A 15,388-nucleotide genomic window follows, 5' to 3' on the forward strand; every position below is an offset into this window, starting at 1 on the left:
GTTACCTGAGTTTTGAGATACAAAATCATAAGATAATCATGGGATCTTGATTGATGGATTTATGTTACTAAGGTGATTTCTGATGCATGTTACTTAGGTGATTTTTGATGATGGTATAAGGGTATAAAATCCTGTGTGTAAAAATAAACAGGCATCACTGGCATTACAGGTTGCAGTGATCCTCTCAACGCCCCGCTGTGTCTGTGTCTCTCTGTGTCTCTGTGTTTGTCTCTTTCTGCGCCGAAGAATCCCGCGTCCGTGCCTACGTTGACTCGTCGGCTGGCTCCGACAGCTGGCCACCTCCAGGGAAGCCCTATGGCAAACCTCGAGTCCTTGAAGGACAAGGCATGAGGCAAATGCCTAATCTGTAGACAGGCAGGACATTGGGCCAAAGAATGTCCAAACTGTGGTTAGTCTTCTAAAACAGCTTGCTACAAATGCCATCAATTGGGACATTGAGCAGCACTCTGCCCTGGGGACTCAAGAGCCTCAATGTCAAGCACCAAGGCTTTCCTCACAATGGTTCAACAGGACTGAAGTGGCCTGCTCCAGCCAGCCTTCCTGCCACAGATAATCATTACAGGGCTGGAGCCAAGGGTGCAACTGGATGTGGCAGGTAGGCCCGAGAATTTCTTGATTGACACAGGGGTTACCTACTCTGTCCTGACCTCCTACTCCAGAGCCTTCTCCTCCCGAACCTGTACCATTTTGGGTGTTACAGGAAAAACAATTACAAAAAGATTCACCCGAGCACTTCTTGCTGGGATGGACAAATATTTTCCCACCAGTTTCTGGTGGTCGCTGAGTGTCCTACTCCCTTATTGGGAAGAGATCTTTCCCTGCCTTAGAAATATTGCAGCTATTGCAGTCCTGATAGAAGATGCTCAAAAAACTCTCTCTTGGGAGCAAACTAACTATTTTTACCAGCCACCAAGTGAAACAACTCCTGAATGGGAGAGGCCATTTATGGATGTCTGATCAAATGATCCTCAGGTATCAAGTAGTGCTGATGGAAAATCCAGGCCTGATTATATCCCCTTGTGAGGTTCTTAACCCAGCCACTCTCCTGCCTACCCCCGAGGGCTCTCTCTCCCCTTTTACTCTTGCCTAGAATCTTCAGACCAATGGACAAAACCCTGAGAGGGACTGTCAGAAGATCCTCTGACCAATCCTCAGGAAATCTGGTACACTGATGGAAGCAGCTTTGTCATAGATGGAAAAAGAAGAGCTAAATATGCAGTAGTCTCCAATTTCCAGACCATAGAGGCTAAACCTTTGCCATCAAGTACTTCAGCCCAATTGGGTGAGCTCATAGATCTGATTTGAGCTTTAGAGCTGGAAAAAGGAAAAAGAGTAAACATTTACACTGACTCCAAGTATGACTTTCTGGTGCTACAAGCACATGCTGCTATTTGGAAAGAGACCACTTGACCACCCGAGGATCCCCAGTCAAGTATGGTGATCAGATCCAACAAGTTATATGCTTGTGGGGTGTCAACTAGGACCCAAAAGACTCTAAAGAGCCACCACTATATGCTCCAGGGACTCAAGTCCTAATTAAAGTCTGGAAAGATGGGTTCCCAATGGCTCAACTCCAGCCCACATGGAAGGGCCCCTACCCTGTAATACACTCTACTCCCACAGCAGTCAAGGTACCAAGATATAACTCCTGGATTCACTATTCATGAGTCAAGCCATGGAAGAAAACAGCAGAGGACACTCAATACACCTGTGAGGCTCTGGGAGATCTCAGATACAGGACTACAAATGAGTGCCATTCTAATGAACACCCCCAAAATTACGTTTCTGGGGATAAGATTTTTCAGGATAGCTCTGAAGAGCCAACACAGCTTGGCAGGGGTTGTACTCCAAAAGAGACAGGAGATAGATCTCCTGATCCATGAACAAGGAAGGACTTGAGCCATCTTGAATGAAATGTGTTGTTTCTGAGTAAATATCTCCAACCAAGTTAAAGAAAGTCTCACAGTCCTCAAGAAAAACATTCAGATCCTACGGGATCTCAAACAACCAACTGGAGAGTTCTCGGAGTGGCTACAACCTCTTTTTGCGTGATCCTTCTCCTGGTGAAGGGGGATTTGGAGTTGGCTAATGCCCCTACTAACCCCTGTTATCACCATATTAATACTGCTCATGATTGCTCCAGGTATAATCAATTGTCTAACCCGTTTTTTTCTCTGCCCAGGTCAACAAACTACAACATGCAGTGTCAGTTCAACAAGGATATATAAAACTACACCCGACCACAGAAAATATCACTCACTCTTAGATGGACACTGCTATAAGGACTCTGAGGCTTAAGACTAGCAAGAGGGAGAGGCCCAAATGTCCCTCGCCATCCCAGCTCAGCAGGAAGTAGCCAGAGAGACCTCAACACCCCTATTCCCAAAGAATTGTGCCTCTCATCTCTTGAGGGGGAAGTGTTAAGTAGTTAGAATAGGAAAAAGGAATCCAAAACAGCAATGGCTAAAAGACAAAGCAAGGGAAAAGCCCGAGAAAATGGAACAAAAGAAAATCTTCAGACCAGAGTGAGAACTTCAGGTGAAATAAACATGCCCCTTCTTGGCTAGCCCAGTTTGCATAGTGCAGGCTGTGGGGGTGGGGGTGGGGCGGTGGGCAGACAAAGTGTATAAAAGGAGGAATCCAAGACAGATTGATGCCTCTTCTTTGGGGTTGGCCCACCCTCATGCCTCAAGGACGTACTTTCCTTTGCTTGCCCAATAAAACTCTGAGCTGTAACCTAGCTATAACACTGGTTCACCATTTCAAATCATTGTGGTGGTGAGATAGAACAAAGGAAATTACACACTCCCCCGACAAGCTCAAAAGAATAATATACACCCAGTAGACTACTATGTTTATCTAATGAGTAAAAAAATCCCGAAATTTGTTTTAGACATTGATATAAATAATTAAAACCTAGTAGGTATACATTGTTAGGGTTTATCACCTCCAGATATTTCTATACTTTGTAACTGATCATTATTATGATCTTAAAATCTGATTATTGGCATAAAACAGAGCTTAGAAAGCCTAAATGATTATCACTAGTAACTAAAATATGGCTTTTTAAAACTTGCAAATAAGAATAGATTAAAAACATGATCATCCTAATCTAAATTCTAATCAAATCTCTGTAAAGGGAATTCAATATTTTAAATTAAAACTATCTTCTGAATGTGTAAATCGAAGTTATGCTTATAAGTACTAATTAGATTAAGTCTAATTAAATCTCAGTTATTCATAATAGAAATTTTATATATCATTAAAATTATGTGCCAGAAGTAATTACTGAAAAAAATAAATCTAGTTTTGCAACAATCCCATTCAAACTTTTATAGCAGACACCATAGTTTCACTTTACATGTGCGCCATACTGTTTTTAGTCCCTCAGTCATGTCCGATCTTTGTGACCCCATGGACTAGTCCAACATGCTCCTCTGTCCATGGGGATTCCCCAGGTAAGAATACTGGAATAGGTTACCATATCCTCCTCCAGGGGATTTTCCTAACCAAGGGATCGAACCCAGGTCTCTTGCATTGCAGGCAATTCTTTACCATCTGAACCAGAAGGGAAGCACTTTACATAGTGTTTCTGAAATGGGTTAATTTGAGAATTATTTATCATCTTACAAAATAAGTTTCTTTTTTTCTCTATACAGCAACAACAACAAGCTTTTCTATTCAATTCACTTACAGGGTGGGTTGAAGGGAAAACTTGGAAAGAAAGACATTCATAATAGGTGTCCCCACACCCTTATTCTCTCCATCTAGTAACAAGGACAGAAACAAAACGTCGCACAGTAAATTCTCACATAAAGTAACCTCTAGAACTACAGAGCAGAGCTTCTATCTTAAAATCATAATTTTTGACCTTGTTTTTTTCTTAAATATAATCCATGTATTCAAAGTAAGGGCTTCCCTGGTGGCTCAGTGGTAAAAATCTGCCTGCCTTGTAAGAGATGCGGTTTCAATCCCAGGGCCTGAAAGACCCCCTTGAGAAGGAAATGGCAACCCACTTCAGCATTCTTGCCTGGGAAATCCCATTGTCAGAGGAGCCTGGTAGGCTACAGTTCATGGGGTCACTGAGTCGGACATGACTGGTGACTAAACAACAATAACATCATCCAAAGTAATGAAGGCACTGAATAGGCATTAGTTGCAAGCTATTTTGTATTTGAAAGCAGGTATTTTTTCCCCAGTGCATCCTATACATTAACATACAATGAAATTGTTGTTGTTCAGTCACTCAGTCATGTCCAACTCTTTGTGACCCCATGGACTGCAGCATTCCAGGCTTCCCTGTCCTTCACCATCTCCCAGAGTTTGCTCAGACTCATGTCTATTGAATTGGTGATGCCATCCAACCATCTCGTCCTTTCCCATCCCCTTCTCCTCCTGCCTTCAGTCTTTCCCAGCATCAGGGTCTTTTTTAATGAGTCAACTCTGTGCATCAGGAAATATTTGGTTTCAAATGTTAAATTTCTCTCTGAAGGGTAAGCATACATGACCATCTCAATTTCTAATAGTAATTTATCTTTATATGTCAGTGATGAAGAACCAATGTCATATTGATGATTGTGTGTAACACTACAGAATGAACAATCATGGTGGATGAGCTAATACAAAGGATCATATCATCAAATAAGACTCACACAAATCAGAAGCCTTACTCAGTGACAAGCTTTACCAGTAATTTCAAATATAAAAGGAAGGAAAAGGCAGACAAAGCACGGAGAAACTTGGACATCTCACTTGTTCTCTACATTTTTCTTCTCACAAGGGGCATGTGCTCTCCAATCCAGATTAATAGGTGAGTCTGGGATAAAACTGAGTGAATATTGAATTTTATCCATAACTCCCATGAAAAAGAAAAAAGCAATGTGCTTCCTTCATGTATAATAATCCTGTAAATTATGCACTTAGACAAAAGTGACATAATCATTAGATGATCTATCTGATCAAATTTTCTAATTCATAGTGTCACTCTTATTTTGAATGCCTCCACTATGGTGTTTTCTACTCTCCTTTTTAAAATCCAGGTCTTTCTGAGCATCATCTATATCCCTCACAGATGTGACTAAACATCAAAATTTCTCAACCTCAACTTTATAAATATTTTTGGCTGGATACATCTTTGTTGAGAGGACTGTTTTGTACACTGTAGGATGTTTAGCAACATCCCTGGCCTCTCTACCCATCAGCTGTCGGAAGTAGCCACTCTGCTGTGATGTCTCCCTGCAATATCAAATAAATGGTTCTGAACTACCAATTGCACTAGACTGAGAACCACTGCTACTTATTGAGCACCCTTATCTGGCAATTCTAAGAAATTTTAAATACCAGATGTCAGATCACTGCAAAAGGCCCAAGATTCCCCTCTATAGGTTTTGTAAGCTGATTTCAGCCTCTTAGATAATCTGTCTAGAATCTAAAGGTGGATTCAGCCCCTTATCCAAGTATATTTCATTCTCAACCACAATTCTCTTAACTGGATTGCAATTTCTCCAGGCTAGAATAAAATTGCCATGGTGTTTTCAGTCATAAGAATGAGTACACTGTTTTTCTCAAGTCACCTGGACATTTTCCTTCAGTTGAGTCAGTTATCATTTCCTCCACCGTATCTTTGCGTCTCCACTTCGTATTCTTTTACGTGCCTTGGATCCATTACACACCCCAAATATGGTAACTGAGACAGAGAGCCATATACTTCCCTCTGAATAATCTCTTGACTTCCTAAGAACTGAATTACATAAATCATCTGTGATTAGAAAGCACTTCAGATCATTCATCTAACATCATTTGCATTGGTATCATTTAATTAGGTGTCTTTCTGGTCATGATAAAGACAGTTAAATTCACATGTACTTGCAGTATTCCAGTTACTTGGAAAATTATTCCATTTATGGATGAGGGAGTGAGTGGGATAGATACTACTCTCAGGGTAGATCTGTCACCTCCGTTCCATAAATTACTACAGTAAATTAACTGTAACACTCAGAAGCATCTGCTTATAGAGGTTTATAACCACTTGGAGGAGATCAATTGTCAAATATCCCTTCTCTAAGAAATGTCCAGTTACATGCAATACATTCTAGGGGAATTCTATAATCTCATATCTATATATATGGTTGCCTATATTATAAATGGTGAATACAGCTGCTTTATAAAATATCGATCACATATAAAGTAATTCTTCATAGAGTTAAAATATTTTGTTTTTAGAGATTTAAACTCTGAAAAGTTTATATTATAAAAAAAAATCTCTAAACCCAGCTTCAAATTCTAACCTTTAAACAATAATTTTTATGAAAGGCCTACAAGACAATGCTTCCTCCTTTCACTTTTTAAGTATCCAGAGTCCAACAAAACAATTCTATTTTATCCTTAGACCTTTGTCTGTAACTTAAAGACAACATCTTACATATTTTAAAAACAAAACAAAGGTCAAATTGCATGGCTTAACCAAAAATTGTTGGATGCATTGTAACATGCATCCGATAGATAATGCTGCTGCTGCTGCTGCTAAGTCACTTCAGTCGTGTCTGACTCTGTGCGACCCCATGGACTGCAGCCCGCCAGGCTTCTCCCTCCATGGAATTTTCCAGGCAAGAGTACTGGAGTGGGTTGCCATTGCCTTCTCCAGACCAATAGACAATAGAGGCTCTTAAAAAGTATTGATGAGAAAAGATTGCTCACTTCTTTGGACTTTGACATATTTAATCAAGTAATGCATAAAAATTCAAAGTTAAAGAAAATTTCTAATATTGATTTCTCTTAATTTGGAAATTCTAAAATTGGTTACATTATTCAAATATGGTCAAATATTTTCTTAAGGGTTTATACAAAGCATTTTTCTTTGGAATAAACATAATTATCTCAAAGCTCTTATTTAATGATGGCCATCATAAAAGCAAACTAACAACAACAACAAAAAATCTCAGACTTCCAATCAACTTGGCCATCTTTTCAGTATTTATTGTGAGTAAATTGGCCTCCTGGAATTGCTCTACAGAGTCATGATTAAATAAATAACCCTAGTGGTGCTACCATTGCCTATGTGAAAAACAGCTTGATTTCAAATAAAAATCTGCTGTTAAAAGCATTTGTCTTTGTTATTCTTACTTTTTTTCTTTCTTTTAAATTGAAATATAGTTAAAGTACAATATTAGTTTCAATTGTCAAACATAGTAATTTGGCATTTATATATGTTACAAATTGATCACCATAATGTGAGTGAAAGTCACCCAGTCATGTCCGACTCTTTGTGGCCCCATACAGTCCATGGAATTCTCAAGGCCAGAATACTGGAGTGGGTAGACTTTCCCTTCTCCAGGGGATCTTCCCAACCCTGGGAACATTGCACCCAGGTCTCCCACACTGCAGGCAGATTCTTTACCAGCTGAGCCACACGGGAAGCAAAAGAACACTGGAGTGGATATCCTACCCCTTCTCCAGTAGATCTTCCTGACCCAGGAATCAAACCAGGGTCTCCTGCATTACAGGTGGATTCTTTACCAAGTGAGCTATCAGGGAAGCCCATAATGTGAGTAGTAACCATCGGTTTACCAAAGTTATTACAATTTTATTGACTATATTATTCCCTATGCTGTACATTTCATCCCCATGACATTTATTTTACAACTGGAAGCTTGTACCTCTTGATCCTCTTTACATATTTTACCCAAACTGCCTTCCAGGGAAGAGTGCCTCTGGAAACCATCACTTTGTATCTATGAGTATTTGTATCTATGAGTCTATTTCTGTCTCGTTTGTTGTTTAGAGTCTACATATAAGTAAAATCTTATGATATTTGCCTTTTTCTGTCTGATTTATTCCATTTAGTATAACACCCTATAGGTCTATCCACATTGTCACCAATGACAAGATTTCATTCTCTTTTATGGCTAAGGTTCCACGGTACGTATATATCACATATTATTTATCCATTTATCTATTGATGGGCATTTACACTGTTTCCATACATTGTAAATAATGCTGCAATGAGCACAGTGGTGCATGCATCTTTTCAAATTTGTATCTTAATTTTCCTTGGATAAATGCCCATATGCGGAAATGCTGGATTATATGGTAGCTCTTTATGTTCTGAAGATTTGTCATACTGTTTTCCACAATGGCTGTACCACATTACAATTTCTCCAAGAGTGCAAAAGTGCTCTCTTTTCTCCACACCCTCAACATCATTTGTGTCTCCTGTTGTTTTGATGCTAGCCATCCTGACAGATGTGAAGGAGGATTCTCATTGTGGTTTTGATTTGAGTATCCCTGATGCTTAGTAATGTTGTCCATCTTTTCATTTGTCTGCTGGTTGTTTTTGTTACTCTTGATGTAGCATTCATATTGGAAACATCTTTCCCTTCTGGTCACACTGCAGCCCTCTCTCTCCTACCAGCTACTACGTAGGCCTCTCCTGATACATTGGCTTTAGCTGTTTTAAGGACAGTTCATATAATTAAGGTATAATGAGACAACAAATTAATTACATATGTGCTTTAATTTATATCACTGTGTCTTAATTCAACTCCAATTTTAGAAATTTTACACTTGGAAATTTTATAAAAATTCGTTTAACCATTACTCACCTAAATTGTTGGCAGGTATACTAATACCTCTGTTACATAGATACACCTTGTCAAAAGGGAAAAAAAAAAAAACTAGAGAGAGTTGATTATACATATTTGTCTCAGTCATGCATGATATCTTCATAAATTTTAAGTAGAATTCTGAGAACTGCTTAAGTACATCAATTTCTAGAAACTGATGTTAATGATGCCTCATAACTACAAAGTCTTTTCTAAAAGATTTTCTGAGGTAGTATTATATGAACCCTTTAGTCATTGTCTGGAAGGGACATTTTTCTGTACATACTATTGGTTTCTTACCCTGGTGACTCACACTGTAAAGAATCTGCCTGCAATGCGGGACACCTGGGCTCGATCCCTGGGTTGGGAAGATCCCCTGGAGGAAGGCATGACAACTCATGCCAGTATTCTTGCCTGGAGAATCCCCATGGATCGAGGAGCTTGGAAGGTTACAGTCCATAGCGTCGCAAAGAGTCAGACACAATTGAGACACTAAGCACAAAAATGGAAAAACTGAAAGCTGAGATCTGATGATATGAAGTGAGCCAAAGAAAACAAAGCTGCTCTCCTGAAGCTCACAATTTAGTGGAGGAGATATACTAAAACAAGCACAACAATAAATTAAAAATGACAAATGATTGTAAGTGATATAAAGAACAAACTTGATGCCAATTTAGAGAAAATAAGTGAATAGGGTGAAGGTAAGAACTTTTGTCAAGAGGATAGTCTGGAAGGATAACATTCAAGAGGTTACTTTCTAGTTGAGACCTCAAGAACAAAATTATATAATTCCATAGAAAGGGTGGCACGAAATGACATTACAGGCAAAAGAAACAAACTGAATAAAAGGTCTTATAGAAGAACAAAGAGCTGGGCTTATGCAAGAAGCTAAACGAATGAGCATTTGCAGCTTGGAGGCAAGATAAGAGCTTGGAGACACCAAGGACCAGATTAGGAAGGAATTTATACCACATAGTAAGGAATTAGAATTAATATTTGTTTTAACTGCAATGGGAAATCACTGAAGAGTTTTATGCAGCAAAACTTTATTAAATTGTATTCAAATAACTCTTATTGTTAATAGAGACATGATTGCAAGAGAATGAGAATGAAAGGAAACTAGTATGGTTTACAGATCCATGAAACGGATAAAGTTAAGTATTATGACAACACAAATATTTGCTACTGAATTTAATATGAGAATGAAGTAACAGAAAGAATCATAGATGACCAAACAACCCAGCTTCTGGCTTAAGCAACTTGTTGAATATTTCTGCAAAATTCTGAGATGGAAAAGTCAAGGGAAAAAACAAGGTAGGGAGAGATTACAGGAAAGACCATAGGAGTTCAGCCTTAAAGTCTGAAATGTCTTTAAGGCATGAAGTTTCTACAATTAGTAGAGCTAAGGAAAGAGACCTGAGATCTATATACCTGGGAGTCATCAACATAGAGAGAGTAATTAAAACTAGGCACAGCAATCCCTGAACAAATTTACATAGTTTTACTCACCAATACTAGCCTTACCTTAAGGTTGTTGTTCTCTATTTCAGTTGGAACTCAGTGGTTTTCGTCTGCTTGTTTAGCTCTTACTTCCTATCTTGTCTCTTCCACAGGATGGAATCAGGTTACATTGTTTACTTAACACTAACATGCTACCTGTCACTGAGACCTCTGTAGCTGGAACAAATACCAAATGCCTGTGTTTCCACAATTGTGTATTCTAGCCTTTTTTTCATTATCACCTTTATTAGGAGCCTTTATAGACATTTGTTTTCTAGTTTCTCCCCATGAAAAAAATCTTCATGATTCAGATGACCATGATGGTGTGATCATTCACCCAGAGCCAGACATCTTGGAATGTGAAGTCAACTGGGCCTTAGGAAGCATCACTACAAACAAAGCTAGTGGAGATGATGGAATTCCAGTTGAGCTATTTCAAATCCTAAAAGATGATGCTGTGAAAGTGCTGCACTCAATATGCCAGCAAATTTGGAAAACTCAGCAGTGCCCATAGGACTGGAAAAGATCAGTTTTCATTCCAATCCCAAAGACAAGCAATGCCAAAGAATGCTCATACTACCATACAATAGCACCTCATACGCTAGCAAAGTAATGCTCAAAATTCTCCAAGCCAGGCTTCAACAGTATGTGAACGATGAACTTCCATATGTTCAAACAGGATTTGGAAAAGGCAGAGGAACCAGAGATCAAATTGCCAACATCTGTTGGATCATCGAAAAAGCAAGACAGTTTGAGAAAAATATCTATTTCTGCTTTATGGACTATGCAAAAGCCTTTGTGTGGATCACAGCAAACTGTGGAAAATTCTTCAAGAGATGTGAATACCAGACCACCTTACCTGCCTCCTGAGAAATCTGTATGCAGGTCAGAAGCAACAGTTAGAACTGGACATGGTACAACAGACTGGTTCCGAATAGAGAAAGGAATACATCAAAGCTGTATATTGTCTCCTGGCATATTTAACTTATGTGCAGAGTACATCATGAGAAATGAATCAAGATTGCTGGGACAAATATCAATAACATCAGATATGCAGATAGAATCACCTTTATGGCAGAAAGCAAAGAAGAACTAAAGAACCTCTTTATAAAAGTAGAAAAAGAGAGTGAAAAAGTTGGCTTAAAACTAAACATTCATAAAACTAAGATCATAGCATCCAGTCCCATCACTTCATGGCAAGTAGATAGGGAAACAATGGAAACGGTGACAGACTTTATTTTGGGGGGATCCAAAATCACTGCAGATGGTTACTGCAGCTATGAAATTAAAAGACACTTGCTCCTTGGAAGAAAAGTTATGACCAACCTAGACATCATATTAAAAGGCAGAGAGATTACTTTGCTAGCAAAGGTCCATCAAGTCAAAGCTATGGTTTTTCCAGTGGTCATGTATGGATGTGAGAGTTGGACCATAAAGAAAGCTGAGCACTGAAGAATTGAAACTTTTGAACTGTAGTGTTGGAGAAGACTCTTGAAAGTCCCTTGGACTGCAAGGAGATCCAACCAGTACATCCTAAAGGTAATCAGTCCTGAATATTCATTGGAAGGACTAATGCTGAAGCTGAAACTCCAATTCTTTGGCCACCTGATGCGAAGAACTGACTCACTGGAAAAGACCCTGATGTTGGGAAAGATTGAAAGCAGGAGGAGAAGGGGATGACAGAGGAAAGATGGTTGGATGGCATCACCGACTCAATGGACATGAGTTTGAGTAAGCTCTGGGTTTTTGTGATGGACAGGGATGCCTGGTGTGCTGCAGTTCGTGGGGTCACAAAGAATTGGACATGACTGAGCAACTGAACTGAACTGATTGTATTTTACTATCATAGGTAAATCATTTATCTGTTGATGATGTAATGTATCACTATCTGAGTTGTATACATAGAATAAATATTCAAGGCTTCCTCTTTTTATTCAATGAAAGGTCAAGAATGACTAAATATTTTTAAGCAAAAATTTCAAAATGTAAAGTCTGGTAATTTAATACTGCTTTTGTTGAGTAACTTTAAAGACAATTTTTCTACTTAAAGAAATTGTATCAAACTAAATATTCAATTAAGAATATATATAAGCAACAAACTAATAATAGCAACACAATAAAGATTTTAAAATTGATAATTGAAAGCTTATTTTCCAGCAAAAGCAACAACATAAAAACTAGAATAGTTTGCTTAAAAGTTACTTGCAGTGAATTTAGCTTTTAAGTGAGTGAAAATCACTCAGTTGTGTCCAACTCTTTGCGACCCCATGGAATTTTCCTGGCCAGAATCCTGGAGTGGGTAGATTTTCCCTTCTCCAGAGGATCTTCCCAACCCAAGGATTGAACCCAGGTCTCCTGCATTGCAGGTAGATTCTTTACCAGCTGAGCCACAAAGGAAGTCCAAGAATACTAGAGTGAGTAGCCTATCCCTTCAGCAGATCTTCCTGACCCAGGAATCGAACCAGGTCTCCTGCACTGCAGGTGGATTCTTTATAAACTGAGCTATCTCCTGCATTGCAGGTGGATTCTTTACCAACTGAGTTATCAGGGAAGCACAATTTAGCTTTTTAACTTCTGCTTTATATGAAAAAAATAAGTTTAAATTATCTACTAGATATGTAGTCTTTCAGATATTACAGAGTTTTTTGGGGTTTTTTTTTTTAGTACTTTACTAATTCTGGGTTGACTAAAGTTGTAAAAATAAATAATAAAGTATAAACTATCTTTTTTATTATTATTTAAAAAAAAAAAGTATAAACTATCTTAGGGGTTCCCTGGTGGCTTAGACGGTAAAGCATCTGCCTGCAATGTGGGAGACCTGGGTTCAATCCCTGGGTCAGGAAGATCCCCTGGAGAAGGAAATGGCAACCCACTCTAGTACTCTTGCCTGGAAAATTTCCATGGACTGAGGAGCCTGGTAGGCTACAGTTCACAGGGTCACAAAGAGTCGGACACGACTGAGCAACTTCACTTTCTTCACTTTAAACTATCTTTATTTTTTAAACTATTTTTATTTAATTCCCAGAGCCAACCGCACACAAAAGCACTGAGAATCAGACATAAACCCCTAGATCCACAAGGCAGAGGGCAGTGAAAACCAATGGACACCTGCAGGCCACCTCTTACGACAGGACTTTCAGACTGAGCGAAGGACAGAGAAAGCCCTCCACGAGCAGCCATCTAATCACTATAATTTGTAACATGTTCTTAATCACATTTTACGTATCTTCCAAGAACTCAATGCCGATACTACTACTGTGTTACTCAAAAAAAAATCCTATGAGAGAAATTAATACTAAGAAATAAAACTCTGTAGATACAGTGGAGCTTTGGAGGGCTACATAATATTGTAATAAAAACACTTTTTTTTTTAATCCCTCACCAAGAACAAATTTTCATTCCTTTGTTGGTGATATTGTTCTCATTGGAAATCTATGTCTTGTATCACACCAGGTCCAAAAGACTGTAATATCACCTCATTATCAGCTCTATTACTATGGACAGATGCCCTGCAAAGAAAAATTTCCAAGAGATGATATCCCAAACATCTGGCTTTTCAGGACTCATTCATCCTTTTATTACTAAGTAATATATATAGTAAATACATACAAACATGAATAATTGAGTCATAAATCCAAACCTTACTTAAAATTAATTCAAGAAACTCTGATATACAATTAGAAAAAATATAATAATAAACCACTAAAACAGTTCATCCTAATTCTACATGGATTTTCAAAGAGGTGTCAATATAAAATTATCCAAAAATATAAATGGGTATTTGGAAAAAATATTTAATGACTGGCACATTTTAAAATATACATTTGTATTCATTTCTATTTCAGGATACCTTGACCTCCTTCTTCAACATTATCAGCATTTTCTTTACAGCAACTGCTGATCCATGGATAATCTGGCCTAAAGTTTTCAGAAAGGCTGTGAATCATTTCACAAAACTAGACTAAATTCAAGATAATCCAAAAATCTTGTTGGAGAATGAACATCTAAATAGAATTACTATTTAGAGAAAGATATTCTAGGTATAGTGCTATGATTTGGGGGAAAATTCTAGTTAACAATCACTAGCCTTTTCTACTCGATCAGAAAATTCAATTGCCCAAAATGAATTTTTAAATGCAGCAAAAATACTAGAGAATTGTCTCTGAATATTTTTTCTTAATTATGCAAGTATGAAAAGTTGTGTGGTTAAAAATAGCACGATTTTCTGAAGAAATAATGTTTTTAAGTAATCAGCAAAAATCCCAGCTGGATGTGAAATAATCTTATTATCAAATTTGGTAAAGTACAGAGCAAGGCACAAGTGGCCATCTGCTAATGACATGGAGAAGGATGAATCTGGCAAAGCTGAAAAGTAAACACAGCTCTGTAGCTGCGAGGCTCCCCGAAGCCGCATCCACACTCTCAGAGACCGAATAGGCACATTCTACCTACTAATCATATCTCTAAATAGCTAATGAATAGCTGTCTAGATCTGCCACTGATTGAAAGAGTTACATAAGGAAAAAATACCCCATGCAAGTTCAGTTTGGCTTATATTCAAAAACAGAAGCTTTCAAAATCATTTTTCCCCCACTTTGAAGCATTAGACCTGTAGCCGAATATTCTGAAAACCTGTATTTTTTCTAAAAGCAAAGAGTTTGGGGTTTTTTTGTTTGTTTTTTGGACTTGCAGACAATTTGTCACACTCAAGTTTCTAATTTTTACTTTCTCTCTAGGTTACCATTCCATTCTCTGTTTTAAACTCCTCAAATGCAAGATCCATTAAGTTTTATCTTACTCTGAACAGCACCAAGTATAATGCTATCTGTGAACAGGTGCTTAAAAGGCTCTGAGTGATAGAATGATGGTATTGACATATGGTCCCCGTAAAGAACTGAAGTTGTTAAAAAGTGGCAGGGAAATATGAGCTTGGCATAAGCAGGATTTTTATTTCTAAATGGTGACTGATTTGCCTAAAACATGTGTAGTTAGTTGAACTGAAAATAAAATAATTAGCCTGGTCTTTCTTAACACTGAAAGCTTTAAATAAAAACAATAAGCCAGAAGGACTCAATTCGTAGAAAAAGTAAAAGGTCATATATCTGTTCCCCAGAAATTGAGTTGGGTTGGGGATAAAATTAATGCAGATATCAGAACATAATTTTGGCATTTAGTCTTCATCTTATTTTAATTATTTTTTCAGAATTATGCTTTTTTATTTTAATAACATCTAAAAACTTGAAGATTTAAATCAAATCTTGGAGCTG

The 15,388-nt window shown here is 38.0% G+C and overlaps 1 long non-coding RNA gene across 1 annotated transcript; it reads left to right on the plus strand.

Moving 5' to 3' along the window:
* Positions 1 to 563: 563 nt before the first annotated feature.
* LOC145540884 (uncharacterized) lies at positions 564 to 5,290 on the plus strand. The gene is made up of 4 exons (XR_014078613.1): positions 564 to 616; positions 2,204 to 2,559; positions 4,569 to 4,831; positions 5,061 to 5,290. It is a non-coding gene; the product is annotated as an uncharacterized LOC145540884 (long non-coding RNA).
* Positions 5,291 to 15,388: the final 10,098 nt, after the last annotated feature.

Source organism: Giraffa tippelskirchi, chromosome 3 (assembly GCF_054371585.1).
Source record: "Giraffa tippelskirchi isolate mGirTip1 chromosome 3, T2T-mGirTip1v1.2.pri, whole genome shotgun sequence".
NCBI lineage: Eukaryota > Metazoa > Chordata > Mammalia > Artiodactyla > Giraffidae > Giraffa > Giraffa tippelskirchi.